The 19,452-nt window shown below is 37.0% G+C and overlaps 1 protein-coding gene across 1 annotated transcript in view; it reads right to left on the minus strand.

Moving 5' to 3' along the window:
* Window positions 1-19,138, minus strand: part of GREB1L (GREB1 like retinoic acid receptor coactivator) — a 229,932-nt gene extending 210,794 nt beyond the window's left edge. Inside the window, exon 1 of the mRNA XM_069468527.1 lies at window positions 19,101-19,138. The gene's annotated coding sequence lies outside the window, so the exon portion shown is untranslated. The remainder of the gene's footprint in view (window positions 1-19,100) is intronic.
* Between the last annotated feature and the right edge of the window lie 314 nt (window positions 19,139-19,452).

Genomic DNA, 19,452 nt, shown 5'->3' on the forward strand with positions numbered 1-19,452 from the left:
TAAGAGAGACTCAGTAAATATCTCTGCTGCTGCTCCATTTTTACTTCCTCAGCCGCAGACTTGAGGTGGTGGGGAACCTGTGGTCTTGGGGCCACATGTGGCCTTCTGGATCACTGAGTGCTGTCTTTTGGCCAAATCCAAATTTTACAGAACAAATCCTTTTAATAAGGCTTCCCCACCCCTGCAAGGCTGTATTTACTGTTTGTCTTTTGCCTGAACCTCATGATTTGTTTTTTGAAAGTCTCACTGTGTTTCATTTTTCTCCCTAAAATCAATCTTAAGCATGAAAATTATTTCCAAAGGTGCCACTTCCATCATATTACATCCTCCTCCTTCCTATTCAAATATTTTTGCCCTGCAGAATGAAGAATAGCTAATTTTTTGCCTGACCCCTTGAAAGATGCAGTATCTTCTCCTGTTACTCCTGAGACTACATTCTAGTCAAAGAGATCTCCTAACTGACTCCACATACAGTAATACAAGCCCCTGAACGAGCTTATCAGGACAGTTCATCTTCTAAACCAGTATTACTCAAAATGTGGTCCTTTGACCAGAGATGGTCCCTGATCAGACAAGGACAGAACAGAAATGTAACTGTTGAATCTAATATTGAAAAATTGGGATTTGTATTTTGTATGTCTTTTTAAATTTCATTTTTCTAGTTTTTATGTTTATTGTATTTTACAAAATTATTGTTCTACTCCAAATTGGAAAGAAAATAAACTGGTCTTCATCACAGACAATTTGAGAAGCACTGCTCTAACATACTGCCCTGCTCTATTAAATGCTATCTCCCTTAGCTCCTAGAGCACAGCTGGTCTCCCCTGTTAAAATGGTGGGTTCCAGCCAGGCATCATGGTGTGTGCCTGTAGTCCCAGCTACTCGGGCAGCTGAGACAGGAGAATTCCTTGAGCCCAGGAGTTTGAGGCTGCAGTGAGCTACGACGATGCCATTTGCACTCTACATAGCCAGGGCAACAGAGTGAGATTCTGTCTCGATAAGTAAGTAAATAAGATAAAATAAAATAAAGATGGTGGGTTCCAAGTAATCTGAACACTGAAGACAATACTAAGTTATACAGAACCTACTCTACCTCAGGAACAAACATAGTCATCTACTTACCTACATGTATGTATTAGTTGTAATTCTGCTCACTGGAATTTTGCTAGATAACAACTTACTATGGCATGGAATTTGATACAGGGTTGGTACATTTTGGGCTCCTTCCAAGCAGTCTCTAAGTTTTTGTTCACTATTTTAATAAGTTGCTTTGGTTAGAAATTAACTTTAAACAAAAATATTTAAATAAGTGCTCCCATGGCATGAACCCCAAGGTCAACATTATGAGGAAGTTCTAGTTGATTTGTTCTTTAATCAGTAGTGTAGATTCATCAACATTATCTTCTTATTTGTACGAGGGTGTTAACGGTGTCTTCTACATGAATTATAAACCCCAGTGCTCCCATTATAGAGCCAGGTACAGTAAACTTCTGTAGGAGGTTCCTTGATGAGGTAACCCTAGTCAAGAGCATGAAAATGGCCACCCATATGGGTGGGTGGCTGGCCAATTCCCTTCCACCTTTAGTGAGAAGTTTAATTTAGCAAACATATGTAAACACTATGTAAAAAGAATCATACTAGGAGGTAAGGGTAGACCACCATTAACAACATATAGTGCCTGGAGCTACCCTAGTAGGAAAATGATACAAATATACAAATAACTACCACACAAAGTAGCATCCAGCAGGTACTGTGATAGATTTATAAACTTCTATTTATGGAGTTTAAAGAAGATAATCTCACATCTAGTTGGGAGGGTCTGGATAGGTTTTATGGAATAGAGAACATTTGAGGGAAGCTAAGAAAATGGATAAGACATCAACAGCTAACAGTATTACACGGAGAATAAAGAAATGAGCATAACGTCATACACACACAAATACAAACTCATTAGTTTATTGCCCATAAATATCCTCCTTAAACTCTGTGGCTATTGTACCAAAAAATATTGTATCATTTGTGAAAGTTATAAACCACTAAAGAAATCTATTCCCTCACCACTGGATTGTATTGTATTTTATGGTTGTTAATTCAAAATGTGAATGTAAGAAACCAGATTTCCAAAGTAAGGAAAAGGACAATAAATGCAAAGAAATCTCCAGTTTATAAGATAATATTATATTAACATTATAATGTTAATAAAGTTGTTTAGTCATAAACTATTAATATCAACTTCTTTAGGTTGACCAGAGGTTCAGAAGCTCAAAGCTATGTTCAAGAGTGAGAAGTAACAAGCCATAACAGAGTGAGAGGCAACAAGCCAGAAATATTTCTGATGCTAAGTATATAAATATTACCTAGAAATTCTCAGGTACTTGGGGAGGTGCCTGGACCAGGGCACAGACTTAGTTGGGTATTAAACAGAGGGGACTCTCCTTACAGGCTATTCAGGTAAACCTACACACAAAATCCTCTCTATCTGACACTTAATCTTGGAGAAACCACCCCCACACACACACCGCCCAGGTTCTCCTTCATTTGTTAGCTCCTGACTGGCTTCAAAGCCATAAGCATCCCAGTCAAGAGAAACTACCAAGACTAGGAAGGAGAATTTTTTAAGGATTTAAAAAAATATATATTCCAACAGCTCTTTCTTTACGCTCTCTTCCCTTGGAGCTTAAAAATTACACTTTTTTGGCTGGGTGCAGTGGCTCACGCCTATAATCCTAGAACTCTGGGAGGACAAGGCGGGTGCATCGCTCAAGGTCAGGAGTTCAAGACCAGCCTGAGCAAGAGCGAGACCCTGTCTCTACTAAAAAAAAAAAAAAAAAAAAATAGAAAGAACTTAGTTGAACAACTAAAAATATATAGAAAAATTAGCCAGGCATGGTGGCGCATGCCTGTAGTCCCAGCTACTTGGGAGGCTGAGGCAGAAGGATTGCTTGAGCCCAGGAGTTTGAGGTTGCTGTGAGCTAGGCTGATGCCATGGCACTCTAGCACGGGCAAAAGAGTGAGACTCTGTCTCAAAAAAAAAAAAAAAAAAAAGAAAAGAAATTGAAAAAGAAAAAAAAATTAAAAATTACACTTTTTCAATTAAGGTTTTCTTAATGGAAAATACCCTTTTTGCTACATATCACAAATATTGTTCTTATTTTTCTACATTTTAATATACCAAACATCTGTCAACGAACATGGGCTTTTGAGAATCAGATAAATGTAGGTTTTCCTGGAGTATAGGTCATATTTGGGAGAGCAGTGGGAGATGAGGCCAGTACAGGAAGAAGTTGGAGAATCAATCTAGATACAAAGATTCTAGATAAGATACAAAGATTATGGATAACATTTATTGAGTGCTTACTGGATGCTTTACATAGATTCTCTAAATTAATCTGCACAATATCCTTATGACATATTAACCTCATTTCACATATGAGGAAACTGAGGAAGGGGAAAAACACAATTGCTAACATTTAGATGAATAGGTTTCTTCCTTTTCTTTTAGTACTAAGGCCATTGATAACTCTGTCTTCTGGGAGAAGGACAAGAGAGGCAGAGTCATAAGGTGCCATTTTGGCACCCAAGGCAACCACACGAAACAAGCCCTTAAGATCTACAAATTAGTATATCCCTATCAAAATCCCAGCTGGCTTTAGCAGAAATTGATATGCTCATTCTAAAATTCATTCAGAAATGCAAGAAACCAAAAATAGCCAAAACAATCTTCAAAAAGAAGAATAAAGCTAGAGGACTCAGACCTCTAATTTCAAAACTTAATCCAAAGCTACAGTAATCAAGACCTGTGTACTACTTGGCATAAAAACAGACGTTCAGATCAATAGAATGAATGCAATTGAGAGCTGAGAAAAAACCTTACCCTTATGGTCAACTGATTTTTGGTAAGGGTACCAGGATTATTCAATTGGGAAAAGATATTTTGGACAAATGGGGCTAAAACAACTGGATATCCACATATAAAGAATGAAGTTAGGCCCCTTCCTTATACTTTACATAAAAATTCACTCAAATCATAAACCTAAATGTAAGAGCTGAAACTATAGAACTCTTAGAAGAAAACGTAGGTATAAATCTCTATGACCTTGGATTAGGCAATGATTTCTTAGACAAGACCCCCAAAACACACGTGACAAAATAAAAAACAGATAAACTGGATATTATCAAAATCAAAAACTTTTGTGCTTCAAAAGATATGATCAAGAAAAAGAACAGACAATCCACAGAATGAGAGAAAACACTGTAAATCCTATATCTGATATAGGCCTTGCATCCAGAATATGTAAAGAATTCTTACAACTCAACAATAAAAAGGCAAATAACACAATCTAAACCTGGGCAAAGGATTTCACAAAAATATTTCTTGAAGACAGACATACAAATGGCCAATAAGCACATGAAAATGTGCTCAACATCATTAGCCATTAGGGAAATGCAAATCAAAACCACAATGAGATACTATTATGACTTCATGTCCACTAGGACAGCTAAAAGAAAAAAGACAGGCATAACCAAGTGTTGGTAAGGATATGGAGAAAGTGCAACCCTCACACATTGCTGATGGCAACATAAACCCATACAGTCACTTTGAACAACAATTTGGCAGGTCTTCAAAATGTTAAACATACTGTTACCATATGACCCAGCAAATCCAGTCCTCTACCCAAAAGATATGAACATACCTTCACACAGAAATTTGCACTTGATGTTCATAGCAGCATCAAGTACTATTTACAATAGCCAAAAAAAAAAAAAAAAGGTAGAAACAGCCCAACTGTCTGTCAATTGATGAAGAAGCAATGTTGTACAATGATACCATGGAATAGTATTTGGTAATAAAAAGAAATGAAGTAGTGATACATATTACTACATGGATGAACCTTGAAAACACTATTTACACTTAGTGAAAGAAGCCAGTCACAAAAGCCCACATTGTATAAGATTCCACTTGTATTAAATGTCTAGAATAGGCAAATCTATAGAGATAGAAAGATTAGGAATTGCCTAAGTCTGGGGGATTTTAGGGGAAATGGAGGTGACTGCTAATAGGTATGGGTTTCTTTTTTTTGGTGATGAAAACGTTTCAAAATTGATCATGGTAATGGTTGCACAACTCTGTGAAAAACCATTGGATTGTATACTTTAAATAGGTGAATTTTATGGTGTGTGAATTATATCTCAATAGAGCTTTAAAAAACAAAAAAACAGGTCCTTGAATCAACTGGGGGATGAAGTAGGAGTATGTGAAAGGCTGACAGGTACCATACACACAAAGGGGGTGGAATGGAGCACTTCCTGCTCCTGACATTGGGTTTCCTGACTGCCTAGCTACTGAAGAGAAGTGAGAAGGGGAGTATTTTCCAAGGAGGCAGCTGGCTTTAAAATGTGCACAGCCTTTAAAAATTATCTTTTAAAATTGTTGGTAGAAAGGCTCCAGTCGTCTAGCACAGAAGAAAGTGTAGGTAAAGTGCAACAAATAGAGCTGAAAAATCAAATCCCTAGAAATTATTCCCAAACTGAACAATATGGCTATCATTGCACTCTTTTTAGGGAAAATAAAACCCAACAACATCTTCCTACTTAAAAAAATAAAAAAGAAGAAGAAAGTGCAGGAAAGATTGTAGGAAAGCACAGATTAACATGGTGCTCATATCCTAAAGATGGTTAAAACAGACTTCAAGTGGCTGGTCATTTCAGAAGGACAAAACCCCCAGATTCCTTGATTCCAGTAAATTGAGCACCTGCCCATTTAAGAGGCGAGGTATAATATCCTAGATGCTGAGAACTCCTGGAGCCTTCTCCAGAATGCCCAGTCACTTCCCCACTTGTCCAAGTAATGATCCATTAATGCTAACTGAAAAATTTTTAAACTAAGTTTTTGGTTTAAAAGAAAGCTTCTTAGGGCTGGGCACAGTGGTTCACACCTATAATCCTAGCACTCTAGGAGGCCAAGGTGGGAGGATCGTTTGAGGCCAGGAGTTGGAGACCAGCCTGAGCAAGAGCGAGACTCCACTTCTACAAAAAATAGAAAAATTAGCCAAGAATGGTGGCGCACACCTGTAGTCCCAGCTACTCAGGAGACTTAGGCACGAGGATCTCTCGAGCTCAGGAGTTTGAGATTGAGTTTGAGATTGCAGTGAGCTAAGATGACGCCACTGCACTTTGGCCTAGGCAACAGAGTGAAACTCAATCTCAAAAAAAAAAAAAAAAAAGAAAGCTTCCTAGCACGTGTCCATTACAACATGGCCACAAATCAATGATGAGATACCTCAACACAAACAATTATGTAGAATGAACAAACATTAGAAATCTGAGGTTGTCCTACCTAAAGTGTGTTCTGCACCCCTCTATGTGGGATTTTTAAGTAGAGTAAAACACTGTGAGGTTGCTGCTGCCTTTCAGCAAGAAAAAACATTATCTAGGGTTTTTTCATGGAAAACCTACCTTTCTTCACTTCTTCAAATGAGTATATCTGATAAAAAATATATTCAGCAAAATATCAGAAGCCATAATGCAGTACAACTTAAAAGGTAGTAGCAACAAATGATAGGTTCTCCATATATGGAATTTTCTGGAGTATATTAAAAAGGAATTATTTAACATATAAAAGCCAGTTTGTTTTGCTCTGAATTTATTCATGTTTAAGAGCAGTAGAAGCTTTCTTGGAATTTATTCTGAGTAAATAATCCAAAAAAGAGGAAAAAGCTAAATGCATAAAGTTATACATCATTTTTAACAGTAGAAATTTTGAATAGCCTAAATGCTCAAACAGAGATATAGGTAATTAATGTATGAAACATGTACTCTATGGAGTGTTACGTAACTGTCAACAATACTTAAGTAGCATATGGAAAAACAGGATGTGATTTTTATAATTACAATGCTAAATTATACACAATAATTATAACTATGCATCAATATGTAAGCACATTAACAAGAATGAAAAGATGCAAACGTAAAAAGGTATTATGAAAGTGAGATTTCATATATTTTGTAGAGGGAGGGGAAAAGAGTCGGAGGAAATACAATATGTTAATTAAGCACTTCTTTCTACTTTATAGGTCTAAATTTGTTTACATGAAATGTATTCATAATAAATTTTTAAGTGAACAAAGATTTATGATATAATGATTGGGTTTTTTATTTTTTGCTGTTTAGTGGGAAATTTTAAAAACGATTTTATTGAGTTATAATTTATACACCATAAAACATACCCATTGTAGGTATATATTTCACTAGTTTTATGTAAATTTACAGTTATGCAACTATCACCACAATTCAGTTTTAGGACCTTTTCATCACCCCCAAAATATCCATCAGGTCTGTCTGTAGCTAATCCCCATCTGCTTTCTATTTCCATATATATAATTGTATTTTTTTCTTTTTCTTTTTTTTAATTTCAGAATATTATGGGGGTACAAATGTTTTGGTTACATAAATTGCTTTTGTACCATTTGAGTCAAAGTTTTAAGTGTGCCCAAAAAAATGAAAATAAATCACGTTTGTATACTCACACAGAAAAGTTGGAATGGACATGTACCAAAATTGTATGCAGTAGTCCATTTATAGAAAATATTAATTTGAATTTTGAAAAATATTTTTCTGAAGTTCTTAGCCAATTAGCTTCTCTTACCTACAGAGAAAATTTATTTTACTTTCCTTTTAAAAAAAGATATACGAAAATTCCACATAAATATGGCAGATTGCACAAATGTATTTACTTTCTCTTCCTAGCAAAACCCAACTAAAAGTAAAGGGTTTTTTAAAGGCACGAAATCAAAAGAACAAAAGACGACAGAAGCAAATGAAACAGCAACAAAATTTGTAAATTTAAAAGCAGATGGACAAGCAAAAATTGACTTTGCAGAAATGAGAAAGTCATATTGCAACTCAGTAATGGGGGAAGTTTAGGAACAACCAGCCTTACACAGTAAACCACACCCCTCTCCCCCAGCCCTAAGGCAGCTCTAGGTTAGATTCCAGGTATAGGAATAAAAGTAAGGTTAGAAACAGAAGGATTAACTGAAATTCTCTTTTAAAAATCAGTTAAATCCCCAGATCCTTTCCCTAATTCCAAGCAGGCAACCACACCTCCCCCATTCTACAGAAAGCTGGACAGGAACAGTTGAGGGTGGGGATACCATTCTGCAAACAGGGGGATTAGAAGAATACTGTATATACTGAAAGCCGAGTCCACCCATCTCCAGACCTCTTCTCCAACTCAGCTCCCAGAAAGATGGTAACAAGTCCTATACCATCAAGGCAGGAGGTTAGATTTTTCTCTGTAGGATCTAACTGGTCTGGGAAGAAGGATTTAACATACCAACAGTGGGCATTTCTCAGTGAAATGGCCCACAGGTGGCAAGACTCACCATGGGATCAGAGCTTCTTATCAGCTTTCTGGGGCACTGCTCTTAAATAAGAGCAGACAACCAGGATTACCAGACAACTGAGAAATATCTCAGACAGAAAATAGAGATCAAAACAATAAACAAAAAGCAACCTGGAGAAAAGAGAGACTTTTCAGGGAGAAAAAAATCATTTAAACATTTACTCTATTAATATGTTGAGAGAAGATAATGCATGCATAAAATAACAAGTAATATAAAAACATATACTTCACTCAAATGAATTGAAAACTTATGTCTACACACACACACACAAAAAAAAACCCTGCACTTAAATGTTTTTAGCAGCTTTATTCATAATTGCCCAAACTAGAAGCAATCAAGATGTCCTTCAATAGGTGAATGGGTAAACTGCGGGACATCCATACAATGGAATATTATCTTTTGATTCAGTGATAAAAAGAAATGAGCTATCAAGCCACAAAAAGACATGATGGAACCTTAAATACATATTGCTAAGTGAAAGAAGCCAATCTGAAAAGCCTGTCTACTGTATGATTCCAACTATATGACACTCTGGGAAAAGGCAGGACTAGGGAGACAGTAAAAAGACATGTGGTCATCCAGGACTTGAAGGGTAGGAGAGAGGAATGAATTGGTGGAGCACAAGGGATTTTTAGGGCAGTGAAACTATTCTACATGATATAGAGATGGCAGATAGATGGTATTAGACATTTGTAAAAACCCACAGAATGTATAACACAAAGAGTGAACCCTAATATAAACTATGAACTTTAGTTAATAATATGTGTCAATATTCATTCATCAATTGTAACAAACGTACCACATTAATGCAAGATGTTAATAATAGGGGAAACTAAGGTTATAGTGTGCAAAAGGAGGCATATGGGAGCCTCTGTACTTCCTGCTTCATTTTTCTGTAAACCCAAAACTGATCTAAAAAATAAGTCTATTAAGTAAAATAAATCAAAACAAAAAACAACCAGAGAAGTACTCTTTGGAAGAATCAAGTTAAAATGTCCATACTGCCCAAAGTGATTTACAGATTTAATGCAATTCTCATCAAAATACCAACATCATCTTTCACAAAATTAAAAAAAATCCTAAATTTCATGTGGAATCAAAAAAGAGCCCAAATAGCCAAAGCAATCCTAAGCAAAAAGAACAAATCTGGAGGCATCACATTACCCAACTTCAAATTATACTACAAGACTATAGTAACCAAAACAGCATAGTACTGGTATGAAAGCAAACACATAGATCAATGGAGCAGAATAGAGAACCGAGAAATAAAACCATACATCTACAAGCAACTGATCTTTGACAACGCAGACAAAAACATACAATGGGAAAAGGATGCCCTATTCAATAAATGGTGCTTGGAAAATTAGAGAGCCACATGCAGATGAATAAAACTGGATGCCTATATCTCATTATACACAAAAATTAACTCAAGATGGATTGAAGACTTAAATGTAAGACCTGACATCATAAAAATTCTAGAAGAAAACTTAGGAAAAACTCTTCTGGACATTGGCCTAGGAAAAGAATTTATGACTAAGACCCTAAAAGCAAATACAACAAAAACAAAAATAAATGAGACTTAATTAAATGAAAACATTTCTACACAGCAAAAGAAATAATCAACAAAGTAAATAGACAACCTACCAAATAGGAGAAAATATTCCCAAACTATACATCCAACAAAGGACTAATACCTAGAATCTACAAGGAACTCAAACAAATCAGCAATAAAAAAAAACCAAATAATCCCATCAAAAAGCAGGCAAGGGCATGATGATGCATGCCTGTAGTCCCAGCTACTAGGGGGGCTGAGGCAGGAGGAGCACTTGAGCCCAAGAGTACAAGGCTGTAGTGAGCTATCATCATGCCACTGCACTCTGCCCTGGGCAACAGAGACCCTGTCTCAAAAAAAAAAAAAAAAAAAAAAAAATGTGGGCAAGAGGCATAAACGGACATTTTTCAAAAGAAGACATAGAAATGGCCAAGAAATATATGAAAAACTGCTCAACATCACTAATATCAGGGATTAATTAAATTAAAACCACAATGAGAAACCACCTCACCCCTGTCAAAATGGCCATTATTAAAAAGTCAAAAAACAACAGATGTTGGCACAGATGAAGTGAAAAGGAAATACCTATATACTGTTGATGGGAATGTAAATTAGTACAACTTCTATGGAAAACAGTATGGAGATTCCTCAAAGAATTAAAAGTAGACCTACCATTCAATCCAGCAGTCCCACTACTGGGTATCTACTCAAAGGAAAAGAATCCATTATATCAAAAAGGCAACTGCACGCATATGTTTATTGCAGCACAATTCACAACAGCAAAGATATGGAATCAACTTAAGTGCCCATCAACTGATAAGTGGATAAAGAGAAATATTACTGAGACATAAAGGATGAAATAATGTCTTTTGCAGCAACTTGGATGGAATTGGAAGCCATTATCCTAAGAGAAGTATCTCTCAGGAATGGAAAAACAAATATTGCATGTACTCATTTATAGAGGAAGCTAAATGGTGGGTATACATGATCATACACAGTGGTATAATGGATTTTGGAGACTCAGAACTGGGGAGGGTGGCAGTGGGATGGGGCATCCACAAACCACCCGTGGGTATAATATATACTATTTGGTGCACCAAAAGCCCTGCCTTCACCACTACACAATTTATCCATGTAACAAAAAACCACCTGTACCCACCTAAATCAACTGAAAAAAGAAACAAACCCTGCTTAATTAGGCCGGGCATGGTGGTGTGCACCCATAGTCCCAGTTACTCGCAAGGCTGAGGCAGGAGGATTGCTCAAGTCCAGGAGTTCAAAGCTGTAGTGTGCTATGATTGCACCTATAAATAGCCACTATACTCTAGCCTGGACAATGCAATGAGACCCCATCTCTATCGCTTAAAAAAAAAAAAAAAAAAAAAAAAAAAAACCCAACCCTGTTGAATTAGTAGTGAAATTGGTTCACTACTAATTGAAATTAGTAGTGAAATTGGTTCACTCTTAGATTCTAGGGGGAACTGTAAATTGGAAAAAATCTTTCAGGAAATCATTAATATATTATATATCTAAAAGTATAACTTTCAACTGAGCAATTTTACTTTTGGAAATCTACTCTAAGAAAAAAATACAAAGTATGATAGGGAGAGATCCATAAGTACCAAGTAAAAAATTGGATCTTGTTTAACACATTGACTGCCACCCTAGAAAAAAATTGTTTTTCCTTGGAGCCACGGTGTTTTATTACTAAAATAGAATAAAAACTTGGAAAACAAAATGATCCTTTCTAATTTAATGAAAAATTTGTTATTTTTTATTGTTTTCTGTGAGTTATATGCAATTAAATTGTCAATATTAATTGTAACAACAAGAACATCAACGGGTAAGATTTTCATGAACCAAATGCAGTTACCTATGCTTCACAAGGCCCTGGGCTCAAAACTAGCATGAGTTAAGTACAACTCACATGGCAGTTAATGAGTTAAATTATCCAGTGGGTAAATGATCAAATAAATTACAATATATCATTAGATGGAATTAGGCTGCTATAAAAACTTATAATCATAATTATTTAGTAATATCACATAAAAATATTCATGAGAGAAATATTAACTTTAAAAGAATACAAAATTATACAATTTTGATTATGAAAAAAAATTTCTGCAAAAAGCTGTGCAAAATTGGTAGAATTATAGATGCCCTTTTCCTCTATTTCCCCAACTCTCCAAAATATTATTATATTTTCTTTAAACAGGGAAGGAGTTTGAAGTGATGAGGAAAATTGCATTTTTAGAATGACTTCAATATAAATATTAGACTTGGGATATCTTAATGACATTTTTTACCCTATGAAAGATTTAAACCTTGAATGCTTATTTTTACAATAATATATTTGTCAGGAAAATTAGAGAAACATAGTGTTAGCTGTAGATAACATTACTTTACAGCACATGTGTTCAGGTATACAGGAACTGTTACTATTTTAACGTAACTATTAGACTATTCTTATGTTTTATTAATTTCAAATTTCCAAGTCTTAAGTTGACTTTTTAAAATGAAACATTATAATTGACATCAAGACAAGTGAATTTTAAAAATATATAATCAATTGGTTTCTGCAGAGTTTGGCATACACGTTTCCTTATGATTTCTGATTGCTACTTTATTAATTTAAATATGGGCTCTGAAAACCATAATATTTCCACTTTATAATACAATGTGACTGGTGTTTTCCTTGTTACATATTTTTTAGTTGGTGTTATGAATTGTTTGAGGATTAGTATTTTGATTTTAATGTTCTAAGTACACTTGATACCAGAACGTTTTACACCCAGAACATTTTACACTGAGTGTTCTCAGTCCACAAAGTACCAAAAATTCCGGTACTAAGTGAAAGTGCACTAAGTGCTAAATGTAAAATTTTCAACACTTACTACTAAACTTCATGTTTTAAGGAAGATGCTGTTGTAGATTTACTATCCTACAATCTACAATCCAGATGGTTTCAACACTAAATATAAAGTCATTTGTCATAGCCACACTGATTTCAAAAGGCCTCATGAGTTTTTGTTGTGTTCTATAAACAGGTCCTAGATTAAGGAGAATATTTTTGGCACTTCATCATTCAGCCAATTTCCCAGAATCAGTTCATCCCAGAGGACAATCTACTGATTGATTTTTCATTATTTCTGCTGGGAACACTTGAATCCAAAATAATTTTCATCCTTTCTTGCTTTCATTCTTCTTCCTTACTTCAATTATCTCATTCATTCATTCATTCATTCATTTTAGGGATAGGGTCTTGCTCTGTCACCCAAGCTGGAATGCAGAAGCAAGATCACAGTTCACCGCAGCCTCGAACTCCTGTGCTCAAGCTATCCTTCCCCTTCTGCCTCCCAAGTAGCTGGGACTACCTACAGGTGCACACCACCATGCGTGCCTAATTTTTTTTCCTTTTTTTTTGGTAGAGATAGGGTCTCCCTATGTCGCTGAGGCTACTCTCCAATTCCTGGCCTCAAGTGATCCTCCCACCTCAGCCTTCCAAAATGCTGGGAGTACAGGTGTGAGACACCATGACCAGCCTTCTCAGACATTTACTGAGCAAAGTCAATGTATTGGACACTGATATACAGCAATGAAACATGTGGTCCCTGCCCTCAAGAAGCTCAAAAGGGAATTTAGGCAGATAAGTCACAAAGCATTATGCTCTGGTGGTTCATGCAGTATGACAGGGTATAGCATAGCATGGTGTAGATGGGGTGACGAAGAGTTGAATTTTGGCTATTTTCAGTTTGAGATGAAATTAGGACATCCAGACATGGGACTCACCTAGTAGGCACTTGATGGAGGACTGACTCTTCAAAAAGGTCTAGGATGGGAAAACATGTGTGAGTCATTAGTACAGAGGTCATGAGATTGCCTAGGAAGAGAGAGAGAAAAGAGGACTAAGGGTGGAATTCTGCTAAAGAGGTGGGAAAATGAGTAACAGCACACAAAGCACTTGAGGAAAAATAAAAGAGAAAAACCAGGAGAGAATGGTATCCACAAAGAAAATGAAGCAAATTTTAAGAATGAGGCAACGGTCAACTGTATCACAAGCTCAAATGAGTCCAAGAAGACAGGACCAGAAGGGCACACTTATCATGACAACTTTGGCCAGGGCACCTGCACAAGCCTCACAGGAGGCTAAACCTTATGACACTGTGTGAGGGGCTGGTGACAAGTGGAGAGCCTGTGATCAAAAAGCTGAGCTGAAGGTAAGGAGAGGTATGCAGGACAGCTGATGAGGAATATAGGATCCAAAGAAATATCAAAAGAGCTTCTTGGCTGGGCGCGGTGGCTCACGCCTGTAATCCTAGCACTCTGGGAGGCCGAGGCAGGAGGATCACTTGAGGTCAGGAATTCAAGACCAGCCTGAGCAAGAGCAAGACCCCGGCTCTACAAAAAATAGAAAACTTAGCTAGGTGTGGTGGCATGCACCTATAGTTCCAACTACTTGGGAGGCTGGGGCAGGAGGATTACGTGAGCCCAGGAGTTTGAGGTTACTGTGAGCTATGATGATGCCATTGCACTCTAGTAAGGGCAACAGAACAAGACTCTGTTTTAAAAAAACAAACAAACAAACAAACTTCGTTTCTTCCTTTGCTTTCTTTCCTTCTTTATCCCCACCCCATCTCCCTCTTTCTCTTCCTTCCATTTTTATAGAAAGACTAGAGATGAACTAGTTTATAAGCTATAGAAAAAAAAAACATTTTAGAGGCAAAATGTTGATAATAAAGCAGGAAGAAGGTATCACAAAGGGATTCCTGACTCTGAGGAATGAGAAGAGGTTAGGGTCCAGTACTTACTGCATGAAGGCCTCCATTTTCTCTGTGAAGTAGAAGGTGAGTTCATCGTAGGAGAGCTGGAAGGGGGTGGTAGGACAAGAGGGCTAAAGTGAGAGAATAAAGGTTAGGTTGGCCAGCCTTTAGAGGTAATTCTCAGCTGATTTGGGATCATACAAGATTTCAGGACAGGATTCCCAGACCAGGTTAGAGACCATGAATGTAGTTGTAACATCAATTGCCCTGCTTGTGTGAATTTCTCCAGCAAAAGTCAACAACCTAGGTGCAAAAGCAGAAAAGGGTAGATGGTTGCAGAGTCAGGTATTGATGAAAGTCAAAGAATGTATCTTGGAAACACTGAGGACTATGAGGTTTGTTTACCATGAAAGAGGTAGTGCCATAGAAGAAGGTAAGTATAGAAAGATAGGTTAGTAGGAGGACTTACTCAATGGGAATAAAGACATAAGAGACAACAGGTGCCTACAGGCATTCATATGTAATAACTCAACCCAAGATGAGTTCAAGATAAAAGAGGATGAAAGTGAGGAAGGAACCTCAAGAGCCCAGCTGGTCCATTCTGCTGCTCAACAGGACTACTCCAAGTCATTCCAAAGAGAAGAGATTCTCTATTGTCTTTCAAGACCACAAAAAGTAGATACTCCTCTGTATCAGAGGTCAGGAAACTTTTCCTGTAAGGGGCCCGATATTAAACATTGTTGGCTTGGATGTCACATTCAACTCTGCCATACCTCAAAAGTAGCCACAGACAAAATGCAAATGGATAAGCATGACCACACTCCTATAAAACCTCATTTTCAAAATAAGACAGTGGACTATATTTGGTCCAAGATGATTTTGTTGACCTCTGCCCCAGACCATGTTCTTTTGAGGTATTTGCTCTTTTTTAAATATAAGAATGCTTTATGTACAGAGAATATTAACACTTTGTCTATTATATACACTGCCAAGACTTTTTTCTTTTTGTTTATATTTTTGTTTTGGATATTTGGGGAAAATGTAAAAGTTTCACTAAACTATGTGCATATAGTCAAATCTATCAATCCTTCCCCCTTGTCTTTGGCTTTATAATCATAATTAAAATGATCTTGCCCACATCAATATTACGTAAATATTCGCATATATTTTTTCCTAGAACTTTGAGACAGTATGTGTGTGACAGATAAAAACACAGACTCTGGAGCCAAACTGCCAAGATTTATAGTGCCTGTAGCACTACCCATTATCTCTCTAAGCCTTGCTGCCTTAACTACAAAATGGGAGAAAAATAACCCCTCATTTATAGGGCTGCTCCAAGGATTAAATGAGTAAAATATGGACAATATAATACAAAGTGTTTAATTCTAGGCTTGACACATAGTACAAGTTAAATAAAAGTTATTATGTTGGTAACTTTAATTCACGTAGAAATTATTCTGATTTAAAAAGTGAGGTTGGAAGCCGGGCGCGGTGGCTCACACTTGTAATCCTAGCACTCTGGGAGGCCGAGGTGAGTGGATCGCTGGAGGTCAGGAGTTTGAGACCAGCCTGAGCAAGAGCGAGACCCCGTCTCTACTAAAAATAGAAAGAAATTATATGGACAACTAAAATATATATACACAAAAAATTAGCCGGGCACGGTGGCGCATGCCTGTAGTCCCAGCTACTCGGGAGGCTGAGGCAGTAGGATCACTTAAGCCCAGGAGTTTGAGGTTGCTGTGAGCTAGGCTGACGCCAGGGCACTCACTCTAGCCCGGGCAACAGAGTGAGACTCTGTCTCAAAAAAAATAAAAAAATAAAAAAAAATAAAATAAAATAAATATAAAAATAAAAAAATAAAAAGTGAGGTTTAAATCAAATTCTGTTTTCTCCCCTTTTTTAAATCCATCTCCCACCATATTTCTGTCAATCTAGTTTAGCTTTCTTTCTTTCCTTTATGAAATGCAACCAATATTTTCACTTTTTTTTAATTGCTGCTACAAGTGTGGGTTTTTGTTTTTGTTTTTTTGAGACAAGGTCTTACTCTGTCACCCAGGCTAGAATGCAGTGGTGTCATCACAGTTCATGCAACTGCAAACTCCTGGACTCAAGCAATCCTCCTGCCTCAGTCTCCCAAGTAGTTGGGACTACAGGTGTGCACCACCATGCCGGGCTAAATTTTCTATTTTTTGCAGAGACGAGGTCTCACTCTTGCTCAGGCTGGTCTTGAACTCCTGACCTCAAGCAATCCTCCTACCTCAGCCTCCCAGAGTGCTAGGATTACAGGGGTGAGCCACCACACCTGGTTGGTTTAATTTAAAAATAAAAATTGTATTTATTATATTTATATACTTGGTATTTGCTATGGTCTGAATGTCTGTCAGCCCAAAACTCACGTTAAAATCCTAACCCCCAAGGTGATGGTTTTAGGAATGGGGCCTCTGGGAGGTAATTAGGTCATGAGGGTAGAGCCCTCACGAATGAGATTAGTGCCCTTATAAAAGAGACCCCGGAGAGCTCCCTCACGCCCCTTCCACCATGTGAGGACACAGCCAGAAAGAACCAGGAAACAGGCTCCCACCAGACACTGAATCTGCCAACTCTTCAATCTTGGACTTCCAAGCCTCCAGAAGTATGAGAAATAAATGTTTGTTGTTTATAAGCCCCCAGTTCATGGTATTTTGTTATAGCAACCCAAACAGACTAAGACAGTATTTACATATTTTATTCCAAAATGTTTTATGATGGCTAAAAGGTTTATTATATGTTGTCATCTAAAACAGTAAGTTCTTCTTTTTTCCTTTTTTATATCACATGAGCTAATGCATTAAAGCAAACGTCCAATGCCTTAACATGGCCTAGGAAGCCCATGAGATCTAGCCAGTGCCTGCCTCTCACCTCTCCTGACCTCCTTTCTCAGTTCCTCCCGCCTGTCAAGAACTTCTCCTCAGTACCTTCAAACATTCTGAAGTGCTCTTTTCCCCAATTCTCAGTCTGGCTTTGTCTCACTCTTCCTTTTCATCTCAACACAAACAGTACCTCTTCAAAAACCTCTTTAAATCTCCAAGGTAAATTATGTACTCCTGGTTACTTTTCCCCCTTTCTAGCCCTCCTTACAATTATAAAATCACCTGGTTATATATTAATAATTATAGAACAGTGTGTTTATTAGTGTCTTCTGTTTGAGAAGGAACTCACTGAATGGTAGAATTAAATGAATAGAAAATTAAAACAGTAAGTATGACAAATATTACTAATGAAATAAAAATTTCACTAACTTATTCACCACAGATATGAAATTTGAATTCAAACTGAACTGCATGTTTAATCTCTTTATGAAAAAATTTCAAGATCTTTACCTCATAATCACTTTTTTTTTTTTTTTTTTTGAGACAGAGTCTCATTCTGTTGCCCAGGCTAGAGTGCCGTGGCGTCAGCCTAGCCCACAGCAACCTCAAACTCCTGGGCTCAAGCGATCCTTCTGCCTCAGCCTCCTGAGTAGCTGGGACTACAGCCATGTGCCACCATGCCCGGCTAATTTTTTTCCATATATATTTTTTTAGTTGTCCAGCTAATTTCTTTCTATTTTTTTAGTAGAGACGGGGTCTCGCTCTTGCTCAGGCTGGTCTCAAACTCCTGACCTCAAGCGATCCTCCAGCCTCGGCCTCCCAGAATGCTAGGATTACAGGCGTGAGCCACCACGCCCAGCCTACCTCAAAAATCACTGGAATTCAACTAGATGCTACCAAATATTATAATACTACATAAGTTAATTATTTGTGAGTAGCTAATTCAAATTATCACTTCTGCTACAGAGAAAAGCATTTTAATAAAAATTCTATAAATTGAAATTCTCACGAATTCAACACTAGTCTTTTATCCTGTTAGTCTGAATTGAAGTTTTACTATTGTCAATACATTCATTCATGCATTTATCTATTTAGTCATTAATTATGTCTTTATTGATTATCTTCTCAGCATTAAGCCCTCGTGATTGAAAGATAAATTGTACATAGTCTTTGCCCTCTGAGAGTTTTAAGCCAAGTGAGATAAAAGCCAATCAGTTATTACAGCTAAAGAGCAGCACATTTTATATTTTTAATATGTTTCATATTTTAACTGTGTATAAAGAGAAATATTAAGCGAAATATTTTCAATAAATATTAAAAAATAGTTAATCCCATTTATTTATAATTTCTTGTGAAAGTCACTTTTCACATTTGTAAAGAATACCTTTATCCATCTTGTCTGATCATCTTCAGTGACAACTAGATTTCACTCAACTACAGCGTGGCAGAGGCTGGCTAGATGCTCACCAAACCTCCTACTTCCTCTCCCTAGAGACATGGCCAAACATTTCCTATTCTTCACAATGGAATGTACCTGAAGTGTTGGCCGAGACATTTAAGAGCTGCTTGCCTTCCGTATACTCTCTCTTCCTTCCACAGCAATCCTGAAGTCCAGAATTGGAAGATGACAGCAGAACAAGATGAAAGGACCCTGGATCCCTGAGCAACAGCAAGGAGAACAGCCTCACTAGGTCACATCACAATGTGAGCAAGTAATTAGTTAAGCAACTGAAATTTTAAGGATGTTTGTTATAGGAGTTAGCTTATCCTAACAAATCATTCCATTGTGAGGTAGTATGCAGTCAATCAGAATTTTAAAGAACACAATAATGACAGATATTCTTAGTCCCTTTTTAAATACCCATCCCTTTTTCTTTGCTAACAGG

The sequence above is a fragment of the Eulemur rufifrons genome, chromosome 5 (genome assembly GCF_041146395.1).
Source record: "Eulemur rufifrons isolate Redbay chromosome 5, OSU_ERuf_1, whole genome shotgun sequence".
Lineage (NCBI taxonomy): Eukaryota > Metazoa > Chordata > Mammalia > Primates > Lemuridae > Eulemur > Eulemur rufifrons.